Source organism: Oryctolagus cuniculus, chromosome 1 (assembly GCF_964237555.1).
Source record: "Oryctolagus cuniculus chromosome 1, mOryCun1.1, whole genome shotgun sequence".
In the NCBI taxonomy this organism is placed as follows: domain Eukaryota; kingdom Metazoa; phylum Chordata; class Mammalia; order Lagomorpha; family Leporidae; genus Oryctolagus; species Oryctolagus cuniculus.
In genome coordinates, this window is record NC_091432.1 from 60,010,331 (window position 1) to 60,035,509 (window position 25,179).

Genomic DNA, 25,179 nt, shown 5'->3' on the forward strand with positions numbered 1-25,179 from the left:
TGTTTTAAAATATATACTATGTCATAAAATCATACTAACAGAGCCAAATCAAAATCACTGCAGATTACTGAAAACCTCTATAGAATAACTTTGTGAATATTTATATCTTCATACAACTATTCCCCAGAAGTTATAATTTCACTTAGGTATTTTCTCAAGTGGCTTTTTCACCCCCCTGAAATTATAAGGAAAACGTGTTTACTCTTAAATGTAAAATCAAACTTTCATAATTCTGAAGCATAGCTATGTTTGGTCATATTTGGTTCTTGGAAAGACTAAACTAATGACTTGACTGGGATAGAGCCCTCATTAATTAAGAAAACATTGTCAGCCCAATATGGAAAGTAAAAATCAAGTAACTGCTTAGCTCTTATAACTATCACCATCTTCTTCCCTACTATCTTGATAGTTTGTTGTTCACATGCATGTTCTGGTGTCATGTACAAGTCTGAGAAAGATTGTCTCCTGGAACAAAGGTATGGCAAAGTGTCATTTAAGAAGCACACACACAAAGTCAGGTTTGATAAAGGCATTAATAAATTCTAATTTTTTATTTTTAAGCTTTTATTTAATGAATGCCTTTTTTCATAGGTACAACTTTAGGAATAAAGTGGTTCTTTCCCCCATACCCACCCTCACACCCCAACTCCCATCCCACCCCCCTCTTTCTCTCCCATCTCCTTCTTCATTATGGTTCTAAACGCATTAATTACAAAAAAGCATCACATAAAAATACAAAAAAGCATATAGTTTTTGAAAATAACTAAATAATGAACCTTATTTGGGTTATAATATTTCAATGAGATAATTTTTAATTTACATATAATAATGTAAGAAAATTCTTCTTTTCATATCAGTCACAGTTATGGTTCTTCATACCACTTGAACCACAAAGTCATGATTAGAATAAAAATTAATACCAAGGGCCTCACATGAAAAAGAAATCACCAGTCTGAAAATCTATACTTTATGCTAGTTACTCAAAGGTAACATCTGGAAGAATCCTGATTAAATAAATAATCTTTTTCATATGGGACATAGGACATACATTGGTTTCCATTTACATACACATTCTCCATCTCTCCACAGCCAGTGAAAACAACAAAGGGAACAGCAGCCAAATGAGCGGGGTCATCAGAGCTAGGGGATATCAATAATAAATCTCTCACCAATGTCCTCTCAATGAGTTAAGCCTGCTCTGTGTTGCAGAGTCATGGAACTGAAAAACTGTAGAGGAAGCAAGTGATCTTAAACAGTATGATTTTCCTTTTGTTCACTGGAAATAGTTTTGGTAAGTGTTAGGACTTCCTAATCAGGTAAAATTGAAATAGTGATGGAGATAGAACCCTTGGGCAAGATGTTGCCTATCTCTCACCTCACTGCATCCTTAGAAATTGCTCAATATTCAATTAACATTTACTGAATGCTTTTCATAGATTACCTTTTATTTTTAAATCAAAAGAATAGTGTACAAATAAAAAAGAATATTTGAAGACAAGCATTTAATAAATGTGATTTTTAAATTACATTTATAAGCTATTTTCTAGAGATATCCCAAAAAATGGAAAGAGATAAATTGCAATAGGAAGGCAATGTCTATACAGAGTGTGGTTTTCTGTAATAAAGTAGAGACAATAGTATTGCTGTCAAGGTGGGTACAGAATTGGAGGGGACTATGATGTCATTTGCTTGAGTATCACTGAGAGAGAGACCTCAGCAGCAGCATGGATTAGGGGGCCTGGGGTCAGTGGGAATCAGTTCTTCAAAAAGGGGAAACACTGAGTCCTGTTGTAGGTAACAAAATTTAAAGTGGGCTGAGCTATAAGGTCAGTAGAGTTGGGTTCCCATGACCAGTAGAATGAGTCTCTGAGTGACTGAAGTTGAGAAACATAGAAACACATGAATTGGAAATCACCATATCAGTAGATTTAGGGAGGTTCCAGTCAGTTAGGAAAGAGATCCCAGGTACAGTGAAGGAGTCACAAGGTCTATAGGTATTTTGGCTAGGAGGGTGATGCGTTGTAGGAAAACATCAAACCCATCAATAAAGTGTAAGTTACTTATCCACAGAATCTCAAAATTTGTACTTATAGAGCTAGAGAGTTGGTGCTGGTGCTGTAAGAAAGCAAGTTAAGCCTCCACCTGCAGTATCAGCATCCCATAAGCACACAAGATCAAGTCCTGGCTGCTCTACTTCTGCTCCGGCTCCCTGATAATATGCCTGGGAAAGAAGCCAATGATGGCCCAAGTGCTTGGGCCCCTTCACCCATGTGGAAGACCTCAAAGAAGCTCTCCAGGCTACTGACTTTGACCTAGACCAGTTCTGGCTATTGCAACCATTTGGAGAATGAACCAACTGATGGAAGACCCCCACCCCAACACTGCCTTTTAAATAAATTTTAGAAAATTCTCTTTTAAAAAAGAGGAAGAATTTCTGGTGAACTATTTCACCATAAGATAACTACAGTTAATAATAATATTATATCTGTATTTCAAAAATGCTGAAAGAATAGATTTTAAACATTCTCACCATGAAGAAATGATAGATAAATTACCTGATTGATATGTTCATTTGCTTATTTCACAATGTATACATATATCAAAGCATTACAGAGTATCCAAAAACACATACACAATGATTGTCATAAAAATAAAATTGTAAAATAGAATAAAAACCTGAATTAATTAAACAAAGATAGAAAATACATTGCGAAGTCTGAAAGCTGTCTATTTCTCAAAGACAGAGAATGTCAGTATAAGAAAGTCTACAGAATAGAGTAGCTCTAGAGATTCGCATTCTTAAATTTTAAGATGCTTTTCCTTTGCTCTGTGGAGAAAGACATTTGAAACAATTTGTCTTTCTCCTTCCCTCAAAATTGTAATTCTTGGGCCCATATTATGGAATAAAAAGGTAAAGCCTCCACCTATAATGCTGACATCCCACACCAATAAAGGTTTGTGTCCTGTTTGCTCCACTTCCAATCCATCGTCCTGCTAATAGCCTGGAAAGCACAGCAGATGACCCAATTACTTGGACCTCTGCCATCCATGTGGGAGACTGGATAAAGCTCCTGGCTCATGAGTCCAGCCTGGCCATTGCAGCCATCTGGGGAGTGAACGAGCAGATGGAAGATCTGTCTCTGCCTCTCTCTCTCTCTCTCTCTCTCTCTCTCCCCCAACTCTGCCTTTCCAATTAATAAATAAATCTTTTTTTATTTTAATTCTCTTCATTCCAATCCTTCAGGAAGTCTGAGAAAGCCCTCAAAACCTACATGAAAATGCTGTGATGTAGGAATGGACAAGGAAGTGAAAAAGAGTATAGTGTTATCACTGATACTGCTGTTACAACCACTGGTACTGCTGTCTTTGTAGTAACAGTGCCTGTGAGACCTCGGGCATGGAATGTCTGATCTCAGAAGCCTGACTCTAAGATAGTAGATTTCTCATGATATTCCTGGGAAGATTAAATGGTCTACTGTATTTAAATGTTTAGGACACTTCCACACACAGAAAAAGTACTCTGTAACTTTAAGTTATTATATTATACTGCCTCTCACAAGTTTCATATTCCTTGATCTTGAATATTATTTTATTAGAACCATCTTGATGGGTTGAGATAGCCTCATTTGAGGTATATTTGCAGGAATATTCAACACAGACTTCTTGAGAACACAATTTGTTTTTAATAAAGATGACTATATCTTAATATTTATGAATATATTTCAGAATGTCCAAGTCCTTTGACACATTAACAATGTTTATAAACAAACACTAATCAGCCAATCAAAGGCTTACCAAAGTAGCTATTATAATTCACAGTGTGAAACATATAATAAGTCTTAAGTTCCTCAGAACCAACCCTGTGACAGAAATCTCCTTACAAGTGATTTAACAGAATTATGATCCCAGTGAAAATGAATAAGAGAGGAAACAAGAAGGGGAAGGGACTCATGATGAAGAATTAAATTAGTTTGAAAGGTAGAGTTAGGGAGAGAAAGAGAGAGATAGAGAGAGAGAGAAGAGAGAGAGAGAGAGAGAGAGAGAGAGAGAGAGGTCTTCCACCTGCTGGTTCACTCCCCAAATGGCCACGGCAACCAGAGCTGAGCCAATCTGAAAACAGGATCCAGGAGCTTCTTCCAGATTTCTCACACAGGTGCAAGGACCCAAGGACTTGGGCAATCTTCCACTGCTTTCCCATGCCATAGCAGAGAGTTGGATCACAAGAGGAAGAGCTGGAACTCAAAGTGGCACCCATATGGGATGCTGGCACTGCAGATGATGGCTTTTACTCACTACATTACAGTGCCGGCCTCTAGACACTACTCAGAAAGATCTCAGTAGATGTTTCTCCTAGATACTTTGCAGAATTTTTAGGGCCAGTTTATTCCCAAAACACAGCTTTTCCATCAAATATATACACAAACTAGTGGGAGAATATGAACAGAAGACAGAATAAAATATGAGAAAAGGTATTGAAAGACAGGTGGAAATGTTGGCAAGATGCAGAGATAACCAAAGGAAGGTCAGGGATACCTTTAAAGACATGGGTCTAGAAAGAAGCAATATAAAAAAGTTAGTCTCAGCAATTTTTTTCTGCATTGATAGTATTTACAACAGCAATTTGTTTAAATGGCTATCTCCCAGGGAGATCCAAAATGGCTGAATATGAGAAAGATGATGGTCTTGTCGGAGGGAGAACCTCATGGCCCCACTCACTCAGTCTGGCCTGAAGAGCTGGCAGGGGGCAGGGGGCCTACCTATCCATGTGAAGGAAGGGCACATCCATGTTCTCCCCTCCCCTCAGCAAGGGGCCCAGCAACCAGTGGGGAAGAAGCACCATCTTCGCGGCCTGCAAGCTACTGGTGGATTTTGTCTGAGGAAGAAGTCTATAGTAAGGGAAGGGCACATTGCTCCTCTGCCCCTCACCAAACCAACCTCTACCAGGCAGGCACCTGGTTCCAGGAACAGGGCAGTTCTCTGTGCACAGGGAGATTTGGGGGGCAGGGAGTGGATCCCCTATATGCTGTGACTGTAGGAGCCCTGCACCCTGTGACTGTGAGAGCTCTTTACCCCGTCATTAAAGGAATCCCTGTGACTGTGCAATAGGCTATGAAACTGAGAAGGGTATGGTCAGAGCTCCCTGGCCCCATCCAGCACACACCCCTGGATATCTGCTGAAGGAGCAGGAATTCCACTAAGCCATCGAGAGGACAATTCACACAAAAATCCTTCAGTGGAGATATCAACAAGTGTTTACCCAGATGCATGAATACAAATGTAGAAATAGAAGAAACAGGAAAAAAGAAAACAATATGATGCCCTAAAAAGAATACAAAAATATTTCAATATTAGACTGTAAAGATAAGGAGATCGAAGAAATGCTGAAAAGGAATCCAAAAGAATTATAAGATTACTCGGGAGCCAGCGTTGTGACTCAGTGTGTTAAAGTTCCAGTCTGCAGTGCTGGAATCCCATATGGGCGCCTGACTTTGGATCAGCCCAGCTCCTACCATTGCAATGATTTGGGGAGTGAACCAGCGGCTGGATGACCTCTCTCTCTCTCTCTCTCTCTCTTTCTCTCTTTCTCTCTTTCTCTCCCTCCCTCCTTCTCTCTCTCCCTCTCTCTATCTCTGCCCCTCTGTAACTCTTTCTTTCAAATAAACAAATCTTTACAAAAAACATAAGATTTCTCAAAACAGAGAGAAAAATATGTAAGTTTTTAAAAATTTGCACATGATATTGGTGACAAATCTGCCAAAAGATAAGGATATTAAAGAAAAATCAAACTGAAATATTAGAAATGAAGAATTCAATATGTCGAATAAAAATACAGTGAAAAGTCTTAACAACATTTTCAATGAGGCAGAAAAAAGTGTATCCAATCTACAAGATAAATCTTTGAAAAGCCACAGTCAAAAAAAAAAAAAAAGAAGAGAAAATTAGATAAACCAAAACAGTATTTGAGGTCTATGGTATATCATCAAACAACCAAATGTAGATATCCTAGGAGTTCCTGAAGATATGGAAAAAACAGAATTGCTTAGAAGATTATTTCAGTGAAATAATATCAGAAAATTTACCGAATTTGGCTAAAGATATGGACACCCAAGAACAGGAAGCACATATAATCCCAAATAGACATGATCAGAAAAGATCTTCACCATGACCCATGATAGTCAAACTTTCAAAAATAAAATATAAAGAAAAGATCCTAAAATGTCAAAAGATAAATTCCAGATCACTTTCAAAGGATCTCCAATTAGACTGACTGCTGGTTTCTCATCGGAAACCCTATAGTCTAGAAGAGAATGTAGACATAGTCAAAGTCCTAAAAGAAAAAAGTTGTCAAGCCAGAATGCTGTACCCAGTAAAGCTCTCACTTATAAATGAAGGTGAGATAAAGACCTTCCAAAACAAACAAAAATTGAAAGAATTTGTCACCACCTGGCAAGCCTTACAAATGATATTTAAAGATGTACACCTACAGAAACAGAGAAAGATAGTCAGCATCATGAGAGAATTTAAGGGCAGAAAATCTCCTAGTAAAAGTACAAAAGAGATTCAACACAAACAACAGGAATATTTACAGAACATTGCAGGACACAGTCATTACTTAGAAATAATAACCTTGAGTCTAGCCTAAAATAGCCTAAAATCCCCAATTAAAAGACATAGAATGGCTGAATACATTAAAAAACAAGATCTATATATGCTGCCTATAAGAAACACCTCACCAACAAAAATACACACTAATATATGGAATACAATAAAATGTATATGAGTGAATTTGACATCTTGAGATTTGATTATTGTTTATGGCTTTTGTCTATACTTCTGAAGAACAGAATTGTTTCTACTTACAACTTGGTGAATTCAGTATTTAGTGAAAGATCAAGCTTGTGATTATAAAGTAAATTGAAAGTATGTTATAGCAACAATTAAAAGAAAAATAGAAAGGAATGATGAGAGAGGGTACAAGTGAGAGAGGAAGGGTGGGTGGAAAGTATCATTGTGTTCTTTTTTAAATAAAGAATTTTTTTAGAAACTGCTTAAAGTAAAAAAAATCCTGCTAAGAAAGACCAGGTGGAAAATGAGTTCTCAATAAAATGGAATTTTAGGTCAAAAAACGTTTAAAAGGCCACAAAAGAGAAATGGTACCACTGCTTATTGAATAATGGCTAGTTACTTGAAGTTTTTACTTTTGCCATTGTTAATCAATGAATCTGGATTTTCCTCTGAATTCCACCCAGAGCTTGTAATACATAACCAATTTATAAAATAACTGCTTTCTACACAGGTTTTAGGACAAGCCTCCACCAGAAACAAATCAATACAGACATGTCAGGGGCTGAACAGGAGAAGGTAATACATTGTGCAGAATTCTGCCAGACAAAGGGAATGAATAGGCTGTGGGCAAGGCAAATGAGGAAGAGTTAAGGAATGAAATATTTTAAATATTCATAATTAACTCAGACATGGCACTGTATTTCTGCAAAAAGAAAACTAACATTTAGTAACATCCACTGGCAAAGTATTCAGTTAACAGTGGAGAGCCGTGAACAGCGGATCCCAAAAACACCCTAGTCAGTCTTGAAGACTCCAGGGAAATGATGGTCTTCACTACTCCCTCTCTTTGCCTGAGGTCTAGAAAGACCTTGCAGCACAATCACCCACTTGCTATCCTTCCAACTCTAAGGAGTAAACTTTAGGGAGCCAAAGAGGAGCCCCCAGTAGACAAGGAGAGCAGAGAAGAGGATGTATTTAATGTAAACCTAGAAAAGAGTAACAATGGGACATAGCCCCCATTCAAATACCAGAGATAAAGGCAAATCACCAAGAGTATCCATTTGCTTAAAAAGAAACCCACACACCTCATTCCTTCAAAAACACGGAAATTTAAGGAAAAATCATCAAGAGGAATGCTCAATGAAAATTGAGCTCTCCAACCCAAGCATCTCAGAGCTGAAACACCCCTATTCATCCAGGTCATAATTCTTCTTGTTTTTCAGCAGGAATGCAATTACTCAGACACCAAACCACTTTTCAAACCCTCCTTGGGTCAAAGCCTAGGACAGAGAAGATTCAAGGAGCCCTGGAAGGCCTGTGACAGCAGGTTCACAAGGTCCCAAGTCTGACCCTTCATTCCCAGATACAATATCAAAAACAGAAAATCCCCTGTCATGTTACATTTTATATTTTTAAATATGGAAACATATGTTTAATACTCTTAAAGTATTTATTTATTAGTCTGTTCATTGCTAAGATTTCACATTAGGTTAAAATTCAATTCAGTCTTTATATTTCTCTACTGAGGTTTCCACCTCAGTGTGACCAGCACACACATGGTGAGGGCCCCACAATCAACATCTTTGATCCCCAGGTGAACCAACTAGATGTTAATGTTGCTCTGCTATAGAGTAAAAGCTCCTAGCTCAAACTTTCTGGAAAAGGAGTAAAACATTTGGAAAGTGCATTTTTTTATTTTTTAAATTTATTTAATCTATTTTTATTTATTATTCCCCCTAAAGAAACTTTTATTTAAAGAATACAGATATGTATAGGAAGAATGTCTTAGGTATTTTGATTAGTGTTGCACTGAATCTGTAAATTGCCTTTGAAAATATGGACATTTTGGCTGGCAGCACAGCTCAATAGGCTAATCCTCCGCCTGCAGCACTGGCACCCCGGGTTCTAGTCCCAGTTGGGGCGCCGGATTCTGTCCTGGTTACTCCTCTTCCAGGCCAGCTCTCTGCTATGGCCCGGGAGTGCAGTGGAGGATGGCCCAGGTCCTTGGGCCCTGCACCCGCATGGGAGACCAGGAGAAGCACCTGGCTCCTGGCTCCAGATCAGCACAATGCACCGGCCGCGGCTGCCATTGGAGGGTGAACCAATGGCAAAGGAAGACCTTTCTCTCTCTCTCTTTCTCTCTCTCTCTCTCACTGTCCACTCTGCCTGTCAAAATGGAAGGAAGGAAGGAAGGAAGGAAGGAAGGAAGGAAGGAAGGAAGGAAGGAAGGAAGGAAGGAAGGAAGGAAAGAAAGAAAGAAAGAAAGAAAGAAAGAAAGAAAGAAAGAAAGAAAGAAAGAAAGAAAGAAAGAAAGAAAGAGGGAAAGAAAGAAAGAAAATATGGACATTTTGATAATACTGATTCTTCCAAATCATGAACATGGAAGATTTTTTCATTTTTTTTTGTATCTTCTTCTATTTCATTTGCTAATGTTTTGTAATTCTTGTCATAGAGATTTTTGACGTCCTTGGTTAAATTTATGTATTTGAGTTTTTTTGTGGTTATTGTGAGTGAGATTGATCTTATAAGTTCTTTCTCAGCCGTGGCATTGTCTGTGTATACAAAGGCTGTTGATTTTTGTGTATTGATTTTATATCCTGCTACTTTCTCAAACTCTTCCATGGATTACGGTAGTCTCTTTGTGGACTCTTTTGGATCCCCTAATTATAGAAACATGTGAACTGCAGATAGGGTAGTTTGACTTCCTCCTTCCCCATTTGTATCCCTTTGATTTCTTTTTCTTGCCTAATGGCTCTGGCTAAACCTTCCAGGACTACATTCAATAGCAATGGTGAGAGTGGGGATCCTTGATTGGTTCCAGATCTCAATGGGAATGCTTCCAATTTTTCCCCATTCGATGGATGCAGGCCAAGGGTATGTCATAAATTGTCTTGATTGTCTTGAGGAATGTTCCTTTTATACCCAGTTTGCTTAGAGTTTTCATCATGAAATGGTGTTGTATTTTATAAAATGCTTTCTCTGCACTGCATCTATTGAGATAAGCATATGTTTTTTGTTCTTCAGTTTGCTAACGTGATGTATCACATTGATTGATTTACAAATGTTGAACCATCCCAGCATACTAGGGATAAATCCCATTTGGTCCAAGTGAATGATCTTTCTGATGTGGTGTTAGATTTGATTGGCCAGTATTTTGTTGAGGATTTTTGCATCTATATTCATCAGGGAAACTGGTCTGTAGTTCTCTTTCTCAGAATCCTTTTTTTTTCAGGTTTGGGAATTAAAGTGGCTTCATAGAAAGAATTTAGGAGGATTCCCTCCCTTTCAATTGTCTTGAATATCTTGAGAAGAACTATAGTTAGTTCTTCTTTAACTGCCTGGTAGAATTCAGCAGTGAAGCCATCCGGTCTTGGGCTTTTCTTTGTTGGGAGGGTTTTTACTACTGATTCAATTTCCATCTTTGCTATAGGTCTGTTTAGGTTTTCTCTGTCTTAATGGCTCAGTTTAGGTAGGCTGTACTTGTCTAGGAATCTATCCATTTCTTCCAGGTATCCCAGCTTGTGGCATACAGCTCTTTGTAGTAATTTCTTATGATTCTTTTTATTTCTGCAGTGTCTGCTGTTACATTTTCTTTTTCATCTCTAATTCTATTGATTTTGGTCTTCTCTCTCCTTTTTTGGTTAGTTGGGCCTAGGGTGTGTCAGTTTTGTTTATTTTTCCAAAAAAAAAAAAAACAGCTCTTCATTTTACTGATCTTCTGTATTATGTTTTTGGTTTCAATTTTGTTGATTTCTTTTCTAATTTTAATTATTTATTTTTTTGTGCTAGATTTGGGTTTGGTTTGCTGTTGTTTTTCTAAATCCTTGAAATGCATTGATAGCTCAGCTCATTTATTTCATGTTTTTCCAATTTCTTGATTGCTATAAACTTTCCTCTTAACACTGCTTTTGCTGTATCCCATAAGTTTTGATATGTTGTTATTGTCATCTTCATTTGTTTCCAGAAAGTTTTGATTTCTCTTTTGATTTCTTCTATGACCCACTGTTCATTAAGGAGTATGTTGTTCAGTCTCCATGTGTTTGCAAATGTACTAGAAATTTCCGAGCTGCTGATTTCCAGCTTCATTGCATTGTGGTCTGAGAAGATGCATAGTATGATTTTGATTTTTTTGAATTGTCCGAGACTTGCTTTATGGTCTAACATGTGGTCAATCCTAGAGAAAGTCCCATGCACAGTTGAGAAGAATGTGTATTCTGTAACTGTAGCGTAGAAAGTTCTGTACATATCTGTTAGGCCCATTTAGTCTATATTGTTGATTAACTATGTTGTTTCCTTGCTGATTTTCTGTCTGGTTGATTTGTTGTGAAAAGTGGGGGATCAAAGTCTCCCATTACTATTGTATCTGAGTCAATGTCTTCCTTTAGATTCCTTGACATTTCTTTTAAAAAGCCAGGTGCCCTGTAATTAGGTGCATATACATTTATAATAGTTACATCTTCCTATTGAATTGATCCCTTAATCATTATATAGTGTACTTCTTTGTCTCTTTTAACAGTTTTTGTGTTAAAGTCTATTTTGTCTGATATTAAGATGGCTACACCATCTTAATACAATCTTTTTTTGTTTCTGTTAGCATGGAATATCTTTTTCCATCTTTTCACTTTCAGTCTGAGTGAATCTTTGTTGGTGAGATGTATTTCTTGTAGGCAGCAAATAGATGGGTTTTGTTTTTCAATCCGTTCAGCCAATCTGTGTCTTTTAACTGGAGAGTTGAGGCCATTTCTATTCAAAGTGATTATTGATAAGTAATGACTTTGCCCTGCCATTTTCCATAAATATTCCATATTTTTACTTTGGATTTCCTTTCTAATTTTACTTGAGATTTTCTTCCTTTAGCTTCTTTCATTATGATGGCCATGTTTCTGTGTTTTTATGTGCAGGACATCTTCAAGCATTTTTGCAAGGCTGGATAGATGGTAAAAAATTCTTTCAATTTCTGTTTGTTATGGAAGCTTTTATTTCACTTTCATTAATAAATGAGAGCTTTGGAGGATACAGTACTCTGGGTTGATAATTTTTTTTTCTCTTCAGACGGGTATAATCTCACCATTCTCTGACTAAAAAGGTCTTCTAATCCTTCAGGAACTCCTAGAACCCATATATTGGATCATTTAATTGTATCCTGTAGATCCCCACCAATGTTTTTTCATTTTCTAATTTCCTCTTCTTTTTTGTCTGATTATATAATTTCCTACAATTGGTCTTCTAAGTTGGACATTCTTTTTCTGCTTTACCGATTCTGTTGTTAAGCCTTTCCACTGCATTTTTTATTTGTTCTATTGGATTCTTCATTGCCAAGATTTCATTTTGCTTTCTTTTTTTAAAAGATTTATTTATTTATTGGAAAGTCAGAGTTACAGAGAAGGGAGGCAGAGAGAGAGAAAGGTCTTCCAAAAGATGGTTCACTCCCCAGATGGCCACAATGGCCAGACCTGAGCTGATCCAAAACCAGGAGCCAGGAACTTCCACTGGGTCTCCCACGCGGGTGCAGGGGCCCAAGGACCTGGGCCATCTTCTATTGCTTTCCCAGGCCAAGGCAGAGATCTGGATCAGAAGTAGAGCAGGGGGATTAGAACCAGCACCCATATGGGATGCTGGTGCCCCAGGCCAGGGCATTAACCCACTGTGCCACAGTGCTGGCCCCCATTTTGCTTTCTCTTTAAGATCTTAATTTCGTGGGAGAAATTTTTTTTCATGCCATGTATGGATTTCATTAGTCTGTGCATTTGCTTCTTTTACTTCTAAGTAATCCTACAATCAATATTTGAAATTCCATTTCTGGCATTTCTTCAAACTCTTCATCTTCACAAACTAGTACTGAAGTCTTGTATTCTTCTAGGGGCATCACGTTGTGTTCCTTATTGTTTCTTGAATTGCTACATTTATTTTTTGGCATTGGCAGTGGTACTCATTGGTTTCTTCTTCTCTTTTTGTCTGTGGTAGCTTTCATGGAATATGATGGGTTGTGGTAGATGTGGCCAAGAAGCTCTCTGTTCAGTGCTCCAGGGTGCGGGGAGTGTTAGGGTGACACCCAGGTTGGGTGTGGTAAGTCTCCTTTTTTTTTAATCAGAGGGGAAGTTTTTCTGCTCTGTTGGTGAAGACAGCTCATTTCCTCCCCTCAAAAGAAACCACTGCCTGTGCACTAGCCCCAGTGGGTAAAATATTCATCTGCACTTCCACAAGGACCACAAAAAGGATCTGTGCAGTCCTCGGTGTAAGATGATTCCCCAGCACTGTCCTTCACCAGGAAATACTGAGCATGTGCAACTTCCCACCGTGACTGCCCAAAGTCCCAGCCACAACCTGAGCCTTCCCACACAGCCTCAGTGTTTTCAAAGCCCCTCAGTGTCAGTGTTTTCACAGTCCTGGGATACAAGCCTCCCACAGCCTCCCATCAGTTCTCCTGGCCAGATTCAGGAGTTTCCACTCGGCTGGTTGCTGGGTGGGGCCATGTGCTGGTGCAGCTGTTATGTATGTCTCTATTAGCTTGTTACAGGATGCCATTGCAGGGTGATCAGGGAGAGAGAAACGTGCCCCCTCCCTTTTTTTCTTCTGTACTTTGGCAAGTACAAGATCCCCCACAGGGCTCCAAGCCAGATTCCCTCCAGGCTTTTCCTGTAGCTTTATCACCAGTGGCTTTGGCAGCTGCAGTCTGGTCTAATCTCTCTCCAAAACTGGTGCGGAAACTCTCAGTGCTGGGGCCCTCCCTGACTTGTGCATATCCAAACCCTCCACGTGAGTCTGCTGTGTCCCTCTAATTTGTGTGGAATTTCCTCTGCCATTTTCTCCCTAACTCTTCCCTGAGACTGCACCTGAACCCTCTCCACTTTTTTTAAACTATCTTCTCCTAGACTAGAGCAGTAAGCTCTGTCTCTACTCCACCATATTGCCAGGAGCCTTAAGATGAGGTACCTTTTGCTTATGAAAAGAAACCAGTGAGTCTTCTAAGGATAATAAAAAGGAGTATTTAATAGTCAAGCACATGATTTGGAGTGAAGAATTTGGATGTTGCTCGGTTGGTCCAGGTTGCTAATACTCTTCTTGTTCTTCCTGTGGGCCCCCTTCATCAGGTAATACAAAGCCTTCATCTATAGCATAAAGAATGTCTACAATCCTCTATAAAATGGGGTGATTTTCCCCTTGTTCTCCTGGCAAATCAATTCAATGTTCCTTAGCTTTCCAATGTAGAAATGTCTCTCTTTCTCCAAGTTTTGAATGGTAAGTTTTAGTACACTGACCTGCTGCATCAATTTGGCTGATTCATTACCCCCATTGCCCACACTGACATTCTTCTGCACCACCCCTGGACCACCCCTTAGGAGTTTCAGTAGTTGGATGCCAAAATGGGCCTCTTTAGTGCTGTATCACTAGAGCTGAGAGTTTTTTTAGTTTACTCTGAGCTGGAGCAACAAGGGAGGGAGCCACAGCAGTTTCTTGATTTTGTCTGGCAGCTACAGGATCATAGTCTTTTCCATCATAGTTTGTATCAAAATTGTCCTGAAACTTTCCTTTTGCTAATTTACCCACAGGAATTATTCTGTCAACACACATTCTCTTAAAACCTACTTATACTATTTGGAAGTTATGGATGTATTTGTGTTCTAGTTTAGCTTGTAATTTCATTTTCTTCAAAGCAACGGAGCTAGGGAACAACATGTCCCTAAACTGACAATATGCAGCCCCTGATTACTACTGCTCAATCTTCATCAGATTCAACTGCAGGGACTCATTGATCCAGGCCAGCATGTCATATCAACTGAGGTTATCACTGGGGCTGATGTTAAGTATATGTTCACTGCCATCTTCAGCTCTCAGTGGAACCACATCCACTACCTGCACCTGGCAACATTTCCATCTTCATCTCATTCAAAACTCTCATTAGGTTTCAAAAACTGTATATTAAATACATGAAATTTGTTCCATTTATGTAGTAAAAATGTTCTATTTTTTAAAATTAAATAAATAAATGCCTATTTTCCTTCTTAACTGTATGCAATCCAAATCTAGGTTAAATATATATTATTTTATATAATATATAGAATATATATTATATTAATATGTTATTTATATATATATCCTTAATTTTTCACAGGTATTTACACCTATTAAGCCTTCAATAAGTTAGACTGAAGAGGTTATATGGAAAACTCACCAGAAAGCATTCTTCAGAAGAGAGAGAGGAAGAATAATATGGAAGCAAGATTGCCAGAGATATAAGTTCAAATTCCCTACAACTTCTCAAACTCAAAGACAGCAGGAAATAGGGAAAAGAAAACAGAAAAAGAAAGGGGAAAAGAAAATAGAAAGTAGATACACATTTTTATATGCTAATCAATGTAGCCAGTGACAAATTCATTAATCATATATTTACTGTGATGTTAGCACAGGGTAACATACTTTAATAGATGTTCAATAAAGATTTGCTCAAGACTTTATCAAAGAGAATTATTTTCACTGGCCATCATGTGTCCCATGGTAGAAGTGTCCTAATGAGAGAAACAGAAAGGAAAGAAGCAGGAGGAAGAAAAGAAGTTGTAGCAAGAACAGAATGTATCAGTTATCTCTGCATTCTAGGGCTGAAAGTCTAACAAGTATGGGACAAGGTGGTGATAAAAAAGGAATGACTTTAGAGGAAGTGAAAATTTTTCCTGGACCCGGCACTGTGGAATAGTGGGTAAAGCTGCAGCATCCCACATTGGCACATTGGCACGGTTCAAGTCTCAGCCACTCCGCTTCTGATCAAGCTCCTTGCTAATGTGCCTAGGAAAGCACTGGAAGATGACCCAAGTGCTTGAGGATGGAAGATATTTTCTCTCTCTCTCTCTCCCCCTCTCTTTTATATTTATAAAATTTTTATAAATAAATAAATCTTTAAACAAAAAAAAGTAGTTTCCAGAAGCGCACCCTTCATCTATTGCCTTTAAAGAAAGCATGGCTATAATATTCCCCATATCCTCCCTCTTCTAGATAACTAGTCTGAGAAGCCACAGAAAAGACCAGGGAGGGAGACATGGAAGAGATAACCTGAGGAAAGGCAACCTGGACACTGAACTCTAAGACTTAGATGGTTCCCATTTGTAAATTCTATCCCAAACTTATAATCATCTAATTATCCCACAAATTTCACAGCACAAATCCAAACTTTTTTCAGGCCATGGTAACCCATGGTCAATCCTACACACAGGAAGACCCTAACTAGACATAAATTGGATAGAAAAGGGAAATACCTATAATTTTCCTATAATGCAAATTCAAGTGATGTTGACTTGGCTCTGCTTCAAATGTCAGGCAAAGAGTGGGGGTGCACAGTCCAACAAAAATTACAAGCATTTGAACCTAGATGATAGATCTTATTGAACAGCAGTAATTACTTTTTATTCTATCAGGAAGTTGCTTCTAAAGGTGGCTGAGTCCAGTGGGTACCAAGTACCCTGGCTCCTGGCTTCAGATCAGCTCAACTCCACCCATTGTGGTCATCTTGGAAGTGAACCAACAGATGAAGGACCTCTCTCTCTCTCTCTCTCTCTCTCTCTCTCTCTGCCTCTCTGTAACTCTGCCTTTCAAATAAATAAATAAATCTTTAAGAAAAAATAAAAGAATCTTTTTGGGGGCGGGCGCTGTGGTGAAGCCAGTTAAAGCCCCGGCATGCCATGCAGTCCTCCCATATGGATGACGGTTTGAGTCATGGCTGTTCCAATTCCTATCTAGCTCTCTGCTAATGCACCTGGGAAAGCAGCCCAAGTCTTTGGGCCCCTGAACCCACATTGGAGACCCAGAAGAAGCTCTTGGCTCCTGACTTCGGATTGGCTCAGCTCTAGCTGTTGCAGCCATTTAGGGAGTGAACCAGCAGATGGAAGACCTCTCTCTCTCTCTCTCTCTCCCTCTCTCTGTAACTCTTTCAAATAAATAAAATACATGTTTTAAGAAAGAACCTTTTTTTTAGGGGGGGGTCGGTGCCATGGCTCAGTAGGCTAATCCTCCACCTGCAGCCCCAGCATCCCATATGGGCACCAGTTCTAGTCCCGGCTGCCCCTCTTCCAATTCAGCTCTCTGCTATGCCCTGGGAAAGCAGTAGAAGATGGCCCAAGTTCTTTGGCCCTGCACCCACATGGGAGACTGGGAAGAAGCTCCTGGCACCTGGCTTCAGATTGGCGCAGCTCTGGCCGTTGTGGCCATTTGGGGATTGAACCAACAGAAGGAAGACCTCTCTCTCTGTCTCTTCCTCTCACTGTCTGTAACTCTACCTCTCAAATAAATAAATAAAATATTTAAAAAAAAAAAAAAAAAAAAAGAGGCCGGCGCCGCGGCTCAATAGGCTAATCCTCCACCTAGCAGCGCTGGCACACTGGGTTCTAGTCCCGGTCAGAGCGCCGGATTCTGTCCCGGTTGTCCCTCTTCCAGGCCAGCTCTCTGCTGTGGCCAGGGAAGGCAGTGGAGGATGGCCCAAGTCCTTGGGCCCTGCACCCCATGGGAGACCAGGAGAAGCACCTGGCTCCTGTCATCGGATCAGCGCAGTGCGCCGGCCGCAGCGTGCCAGCCGTGGCAGCCATTGGAGGGTGAACCAACAGCAAAAGACCTTTCTCTCTATCTCTCTCTCTCACTGTCCACTCTGCCTGTTAAAAAAAAAAAAAAAAGAACCTTTTTGTATTCTTTTGAGGAATATATCTTTGTTTTTTGTTTTGTTTTTTTTTGTTTGTTTGTTTGTTTTTTTGATAGGCAGAGTGGACAGTGAGAGAGAGAGAGACAGAGAGAAAGGTCTTCCTTTGCCGTTGGTTCACCCTCCAATGGCCGCCGCGGACGGCGCACCACACTGATCCGATGGCAGGAGCCAGGTGCTTCTCCTGGCCTCCCATGGGATGCAGGGCCCAAGGACTTGGGCCATCCTCCACTGCACTCCTGGGCCACAGCAGAGAGCTGGCCTGGAAGAGGGACAACCGGGACAGATTCCGGCGCCCCAACCGGGACTAGAACCCGGTGTGCCGGTGCCGCAAAGCGGAGGATTAGCCTAGTGAGCCGCCGCGCCCGCCATGAGGAATGTATCTTATCATTAGTCCTAACATCTCCTGTGGTTTAGATACCCTTGTCCCTCAAAGGCTCAGGTGCTAAATGCTTGGTTCCCAATGAAACAGTACTAAAAGATGGTTGAACTTTTAAGTTTGGGGCCTAGTAGGAGGGTATTACCCTCAGAAGGGATTATGTCCTGTCTCAGGAGTGGCTTGCATTGACAGGGACTGGATGTGTTACCTACCCTGACAGCAGACTGTTATCAAGTGAGTCTGCCTCCCTTGACTTGCTCTCCGACTTCCTCTTACCCTGTGGCTCCTCTTCCACATGGACTGTTCAGCATACTCACCCACCCTCTCACCATGTGATGCCGTGCACTGGGTTATCATGCAGCATAAGGCCTGGACTTTGAACTCTCCAAAATCACGAGCCCAAATATATCTCTTTTTTATAAAGTACCTGATCCCAGGTATTTTGTTATACTATCAGAAAAATTGAAAAGACAGCATCTGAAGTAAATTTTGAGTAGGTATCCCCTGCCTCTGCAGGATACCACAACAAGTATGTTGGAAAATCCACTTTAGTCTGGCCTGGGATTCCCATAGTTATCCTTCTTACTTTCTAAACTTTCTCTTCTATAATACGGGGGAAAGAAGTTTCAGAAGTCTAATTGGGCTAACATATTCAACATACAACATAGATTTCAAATTACATGAGAAAGGTCAACAATGCTGACAGGGAACTAGGATTTCCTGCGTTAAATCCTGGTTGTATGGTCAGGAGAAGTCACTTAAACTCTCCGATTCTGGGCTTTACTTCATTTGTAAAACGGTGCTCTTCAGAAGTGGTGTGGACAGGGTTAAAGATGGAAAAGCAGGGACCGGCAGTGTGGCGCAGCGGGTTAATGCCCTAGCTTGAAGCACTGGCATCCCATATGGACACCGGTTCTAGTGCCAGCTGCTCCTCTTCTGATCCAGCTCTTTGCTACGGCCTGGGAAAACAGTAGAAGATGGCCCAAGTCCTTGGACCCCTGCACCCACGTTTGAGACTTGGAAGAAGTTCCTGGCTCCTGGCTTTGTATTGGTGCAGCTCTGGCTGCTCCAGCCGTTGCGGCCATCTGGGGAGTGAACCAGAGGATGGAAGACCTTTCTCTCTGTCTTTACCTCTCTCTGTAACTCTGTCTTTTAAATAAATAAAATAAATCTTTTAAAGAAAAAGATGGAAAAGTAGAATCACTGACCAGTCTGAGTAGGTGCCGCCTCTCTACATGGCCTGGAGTTAACCCTATCCTTGATGTGGATTGTGGCAAAAGCAGTTGCAGTCAGCGTGACAAGGACAGCAAGAGATGCCCTCCAGGGAATAACTATCTTTACCTACCTGTACGAAATATTTCCACATTTTCATAAGCAACAGAGCTGCATCAGGTGTCATCAGCTTGGTTGATGAGAATGATGATGATAACAATAATAAAAATGATAGCACTTATTTTAGATAATTGAGATGGAAAATATATTTATGAAAATTAATGCCAATCCAGAGTAAGTGGTTAACGAATATGAGGAGCTAATGCACACCCTGGGAGGCAGCAGACGATGGCTCAAGCATTTGATCCCTGCCATGTATGTAGGAAACCTGAATTGAGTTGCAGGGTCCTGGACACAAAAAAAATGGAAAAATCTCCCATGTTCATGGATTGTAAGACTCAGGATCATCAAAATGTCCATACTACCAAAGCAATCTATATATTCAAGGTAATACCAATAAAAATATCAAGGATATTCTTCTCAGATATAGAAAAAAAGTTGTTAAATTCATATGGAAACACAGAACATGAATAGCCAAAGCAATCTTATACAACAAAAACAAAGCCAGAGGCATAACAATGCCTGATTTCAAGACATACTACAGAGCAGCTATAATCAGAACAGCTTGGTGCTGGTATAAAAACAGATAGATAGACCAGTGGAACAGAATAGAAAGGCCAGAAATTAATCCATGCATCTACAACCAACTTATCTTTGACAAATGAGCTAAAAACAATCCCTGGAGCAAGGACAGTCTCTTCAACAAATGGTGCTGGGTAAATTGAATCTTTACATGCAGAATTATGAAGCAAGACCCCTGCCTTACACCTTACACAAAAATCCACTCAAAATGGATTAAAGACCTGAATCTATGACCTAATACCACCAAATTATTGGAGAACATTAGGGAAACCATGCAAGACATTGGCATAGGCAAAGCGTTCTTGGGAAAGATCCCAAAGGTGCAAGCAATCCAAGCCAAAATTGACAAATGGGATTGCATCAAATTTAGAAGTTTCTGCAAGGCAAAAAAAACACTCAGCAAAGTGAAGAGGCAACCAACAGAATGAGAGAAACTATTTGCGTGATCTGCCCTCAAAGACACCCAACAGGCCATTCCACTGTAGTGGCTTTCAATGTGGAAATCCAGGGCTACAACAGAAGACAGTTTATGAAGAGCCCTGGCAACTTTGCCAGTCAAGAATTGGATCACCAGAAATGGAACTGCCCTGGAGTTGAAGGATGCCTAGGTCAGAGCCACAGATCTTCCTGGCTCTCAGCTGAAAAGCCCTTCACTCAGCCCAGCTTCCAAAGTAACCACTGCTGCTGAGGGGACGGCCAAGTAGGGTCAGTAACATTGCAGGCAGAAATGTAAACCTCCTGTTAGATAGATGCCACCTGCCTTTTCCTGGCCAGCTCTCCTCCCAGGCCAGCTAGGTAATGGAAGTCAACAGGGTGCCTTCCCCAAGGAGGTTCACACCTTCCTTATGATGTACCCCATGTGAAGAGATAGATAGGTCTGGGCCTCATAACAGACAAGGCCTTAAAGCCCACCAGATTACTATCAGGCCCCTTCTGTCAGTTTCTATTTGCTTCTCAATCAGAGAACTTATTCGTGGCTTGGACAGCACCTCTCTTAGGTCCTCTAATAATGACTCTGTCCTTTGTTCTAAACCCTGACTAGCCTACTTGGAGCCTCATTACTTTGTAATCATAGCCTCCACTCTAACACCAATGGCTCTACTCCTGACTATATGTATTGATGGTCCTCTCCCCCACTTAATGTTGTATGATTGTTCAAGATTTTATCCACAGACAAACCCCTCTATCTGCAAAAGATAAGTGGTCCTTTCTTCCAGTCTTGTTTGGGATCACCTTTAAACCACATCCATCAAACAGTCTTCACAAGGGTCCAGAAACCCCCCTCATTTCCTCTCCTCTATGAAATCCTCTCATTACTTGGTTAATGCCACTCTCAGAATCAATGGTTGCTATTTTCACCCTGTCTTTTATACTACCATGTCTGTTTAAGTGTTTACAGGAGGAGATAATGGAATGAACCAAGGCCTTCACCAATCAGGCAGTCAACCAAATGCTGCTACAAGGATATACTAAGTTCCCCACCCAGGAGACAACAGCATGAGACATCATCCCATGACAGCAGAGATTACCCCATCACTCCAAATCAGCAGGAAGTAGCTCTAAAGACAGATTATCATTGCTCTACCCTTCCTGGACTTTTGGGCTAATGTAATCCCATACAACTCTTGCATTATAAAAAAACGAAAGGGTAGAATGATAGTGAAATGGTTCAGTCTTGTCTGTGGCACAATCTACACTCTGGATTCCATTTAGGCTCTAGCCCCTGGCACCATAGCTGGAAGCCAGGTGACCCCATGGCCCAACCACCGGTGCCAGCTTCAACCCCATCCTAATGAGATTTGCTGCTCCTAATTCCCTGCCTGCACCCTGGCAGCTTTAAGAATACCAGTTCCTGAACATGTGTCTCTCTTGTTCTCTAGCTTGTTCTCTCTCAATCTCTCTATCTCTCTCTCTCAATCTCTCTCTCTCTGTCTCTTGATCTCTCTTGCTCTCACTCTCTCTCTCTTATGCTCTCCTCTCTTTTCCTTCTTTGCCCCTTCTCTCCAGTCTGTCAGGTTTCCCCCAATTAACCATTTCCCTCAAAAAAAAAAAAAAAAAGAATTTGAAAACTATGCAACTGATAAAGGATTAATAGCTAGAATATATAAAGAGATCAATAAACTCAACAACAACAAAAAAAACAATTAAGAAATGGGTGAATGACTTAAACATGCATTTTTGAAAAGAGGAAATCCAAATGGCCAACAGACACAGGAAAAACTGCTCAGGCTCACTAGCTGTCAGGGAAATGCAAATCAAAACCACAATGAGGTTTCGCCTCACCTCCATTAGAATGCATTTCATACAGAAATCAACAAGCAACAAATGCTGGCAAGGATGTGGGGAAAAAGGTACTCTAATCCACTGTTGGTGGGAATGTAACTGGTACAGCCACTGTAGAAGACAGTATGGAGATACCTCAGAAATCTGAATATGGACCTACCATATGACCCAGCCATCCCACTCCTGGCATGAGAATTAAAATCAGCATATGAAAGACTTATCTGTACCCCCATGTTTACTGCAGCTGAAGTCACAAAAGCTAAGATATGGAATCAACAACTGAAGATATGCCCAACAACTGAAGATGGATAAAGAAAGTATGGGATATATATACCATGTAATACTACACAGTGGTAAAAAAAAAATGAAATCCAGTCATTTGCAACAAAATAGATGAAACTGGAAAACATCATACTTAGTGAAATAAGCCAGTCCCAAAAGAACAAACACCATATGTGCTCCCTGATCTGTGATAACTAATAGAGAACCTAAAAGGTAAACTGTAGAATTAAAATTAACACTTCAAGATGTAATGACTTTGAACAGCCTTTGTCTTCACTATTGAGGAACATTTTTTTTCCTTTCATACAATTTGTTAAAGTCCTTACTTAGTATAGAGTTATTCATATGTGTATCAAGTTAGTTGAAAATAGATCTTAGTAACAAATAAGAATGGGAATAGTTAAGGGAGGAAGAAGAGGGGTAGAAGTATGGGTGGGAGGGTCCATATCATGGGAAGAATTATTATATTCTTGAAGTTGTATATATGACATGTATGAAGTTTATATTAAATAAAAATAAAAGATTTCTAGGAGAAAAATACATGAAATTTGTTCACCTTACATAAATTTTTAAAATATAAATAATAAGTTTTAGAGTAAAGGAAATTATATCAAAAAAGAAAATAAACATAAAAATAAAAATTCTTTCTTCTCATATTGAAATGATTCTAACCTTTACCTCAACAACTTTACAGGGGCTTCCAGCCCAGGAGTTTCAGTAAGTGGATGGAAATTTCTGACATCTATTTTGCATATGAACATCTCCAATTTTAAAAGAAAACCTATTCAGTATTTTTCTCTGAAGGGAGGAGAGAACTTCCACTTTGAATATGGCCTTGTCTAAATAAGATTGGAGCTGGAGCACTCATGAGCCTTGGCAGCTCATGACAAGACCCTCAGGTGATTACTGATGTCCTAAATAAGAGTGTCAATTGTTAAATCAACAACAGGAGTCACTGTGCACCTGCTCCCCTTGTAGGACCTCTGTCCTTAATGTGTTGTACTACACGAATTAACGGTAAAACTACTACTCAAACTGTGCTCTATACTTTGTGTGTCTTTGTGGGTGCAGTCTGTTGAAATCTTTACTTAGTATATACTAAGTTGATCTTCTGTATATAAAGATAATTGAAAATGAATCATGATAAAGAATGAGATGGGAGAGGGAGTGGGAGATGGGATGGTTGTGGGTGGGAGGGATTTTTTTGAACTCTTAGAATGCTCACTTACAATAGCTATTTAGTTATCTAGAAAAATATGCTATTTTTGATGTGCACTTCAACCTCTTTGAAAGGATTCTTAATCTCACAATTTAGTTTCCTCAAATCAGTAAATCCAACAGCTGGAACAACCATTACTTTTCCTTTTGTTTTGGAATCTTTTTTCACATTCTGTAGTCTATATCATAGTCTCATTTTTCTCCCTGAAAGAATCTCATACAAGGGTTTTACAGAAAGTCCAAAGCTGGCAAAAAAAAAAAAAAAAAAAAAAAAAAAAAAAAAAAAACTGACTGTACCTCTTGTCTCCTGGTCATGGTTATTGCTACTCTCATAAAAACCCCATTTTGCCAGAGTACCAAATCTCTTTGTTCTTTTAATAACATGAATCCCAAACATTTTATCTTGGACTGGGAAATTTGAGCTTTTTTCTGAGAGACCTTCTTGCTTTGTCAAAAAATATAAAGCAGTTATAATATTTTCGTTTCAAGTCTCTCGTTTTTTTAATGTATTTTTAAAAGTTTTTTTAATTTATTTATTTGAGAGGTAGAGCTACAGGCAGTGAGAGGAAGAGACAGAGAGAGAGGTCTTCTATCTGATGGTTCACTCTCCAATTGGCCGCAACAGCGCCATCTGAAACCAAAATCCAGGAGCTTCCTCCAGGTCTCCATTGGCGGTGCAGGGGCCCAAGCACTTGGACCACCTTCTACTGCGTTCCCAAAAGGAAGCAGAGGGATGGGTTGGAAGAGGAGAAGCCAGGACTAGAACTGGCGCCCATATGGGATGCATGGCAATGTGCCATGGCGCCAGCCCCAAGTCTTTTTCCTTTTAATAGTGATCATCTACATATGGAAGCAAGATCCATTCCTATAGTTTAATTCTCTTCAGTCTTTAGCTAAAGCTTGCCCAGAATCACTGTTGCATTTTAGAAGTTGTGGTAGCACAGTCTAAAAATATTGCTGTTCCTTTTGGAACTCTGGGTCCGTCCATGCAAATGCCAATAGTTCTTGAAACTGGACTCAAATGTATATAATGAGAAGCATCCTCTGAATCTAATTCAATGAACCAACAAAAGTCTCCAGAAAATGTAGCAAGCAATGCAGAAGGATTAGGTACCACTGAGTGAATGCTTTTAACTATCAGAATAATGGCTTTCAGATCCTGTACAAACCAGCACTCCACTGCTCCTGGTTTTTGCACAGGGAAAATGGGAATATTATACAAAAACTAAAAACAAAAACAAAAACTAAAAGGAATAAATACACCCATTCTTCAGAAACATATCTATTAATGGCTTGATTCTTCTGAAGCCTATCTCATTAGAGGGTACTAATTAATTTTCAGTCTACCTTTCCTTTTACAATTCTATGGAGTTAGGGTCATTGTTTTGGGGTTTTCTGGTTGCCCAAACATCCAGTTTTATTGGTGGGAGAATATCTTTAGCTATCTCTGTTTTCAGTAGGTCTTGAATCTAGTAGTATGGTCTGAAAGCCATAGTTCTCTTCAGAGGGAACTTCATTCAGTCAACAAATCACATCCCAGAAGGGGCTTTGAGCACTCAGAAATGTATAGGAAATTATATTGTAGGTTTCTCCATTTTTATGACCCAGAAGTTGGAGAAAAGGCTTTTGTATACTTTCT

The 25,179-nt window shown here is 39.7% G+C and overlaps 1 pseudogene; it reads right to left on the reverse strand.

Moving 5' to 3' along the window:
- Positions 1-713: 713 nt before the first annotated feature.
- LOC127484185 (microtubule-associated protein RP/EB family member 1 pseudogene) lies at positions 714-17,202 on the reverse strand (annotated as a pseudogene).
- Between the last annotated feature and the right edge of the window lie 7,977 nt (positions 17,203-25,179).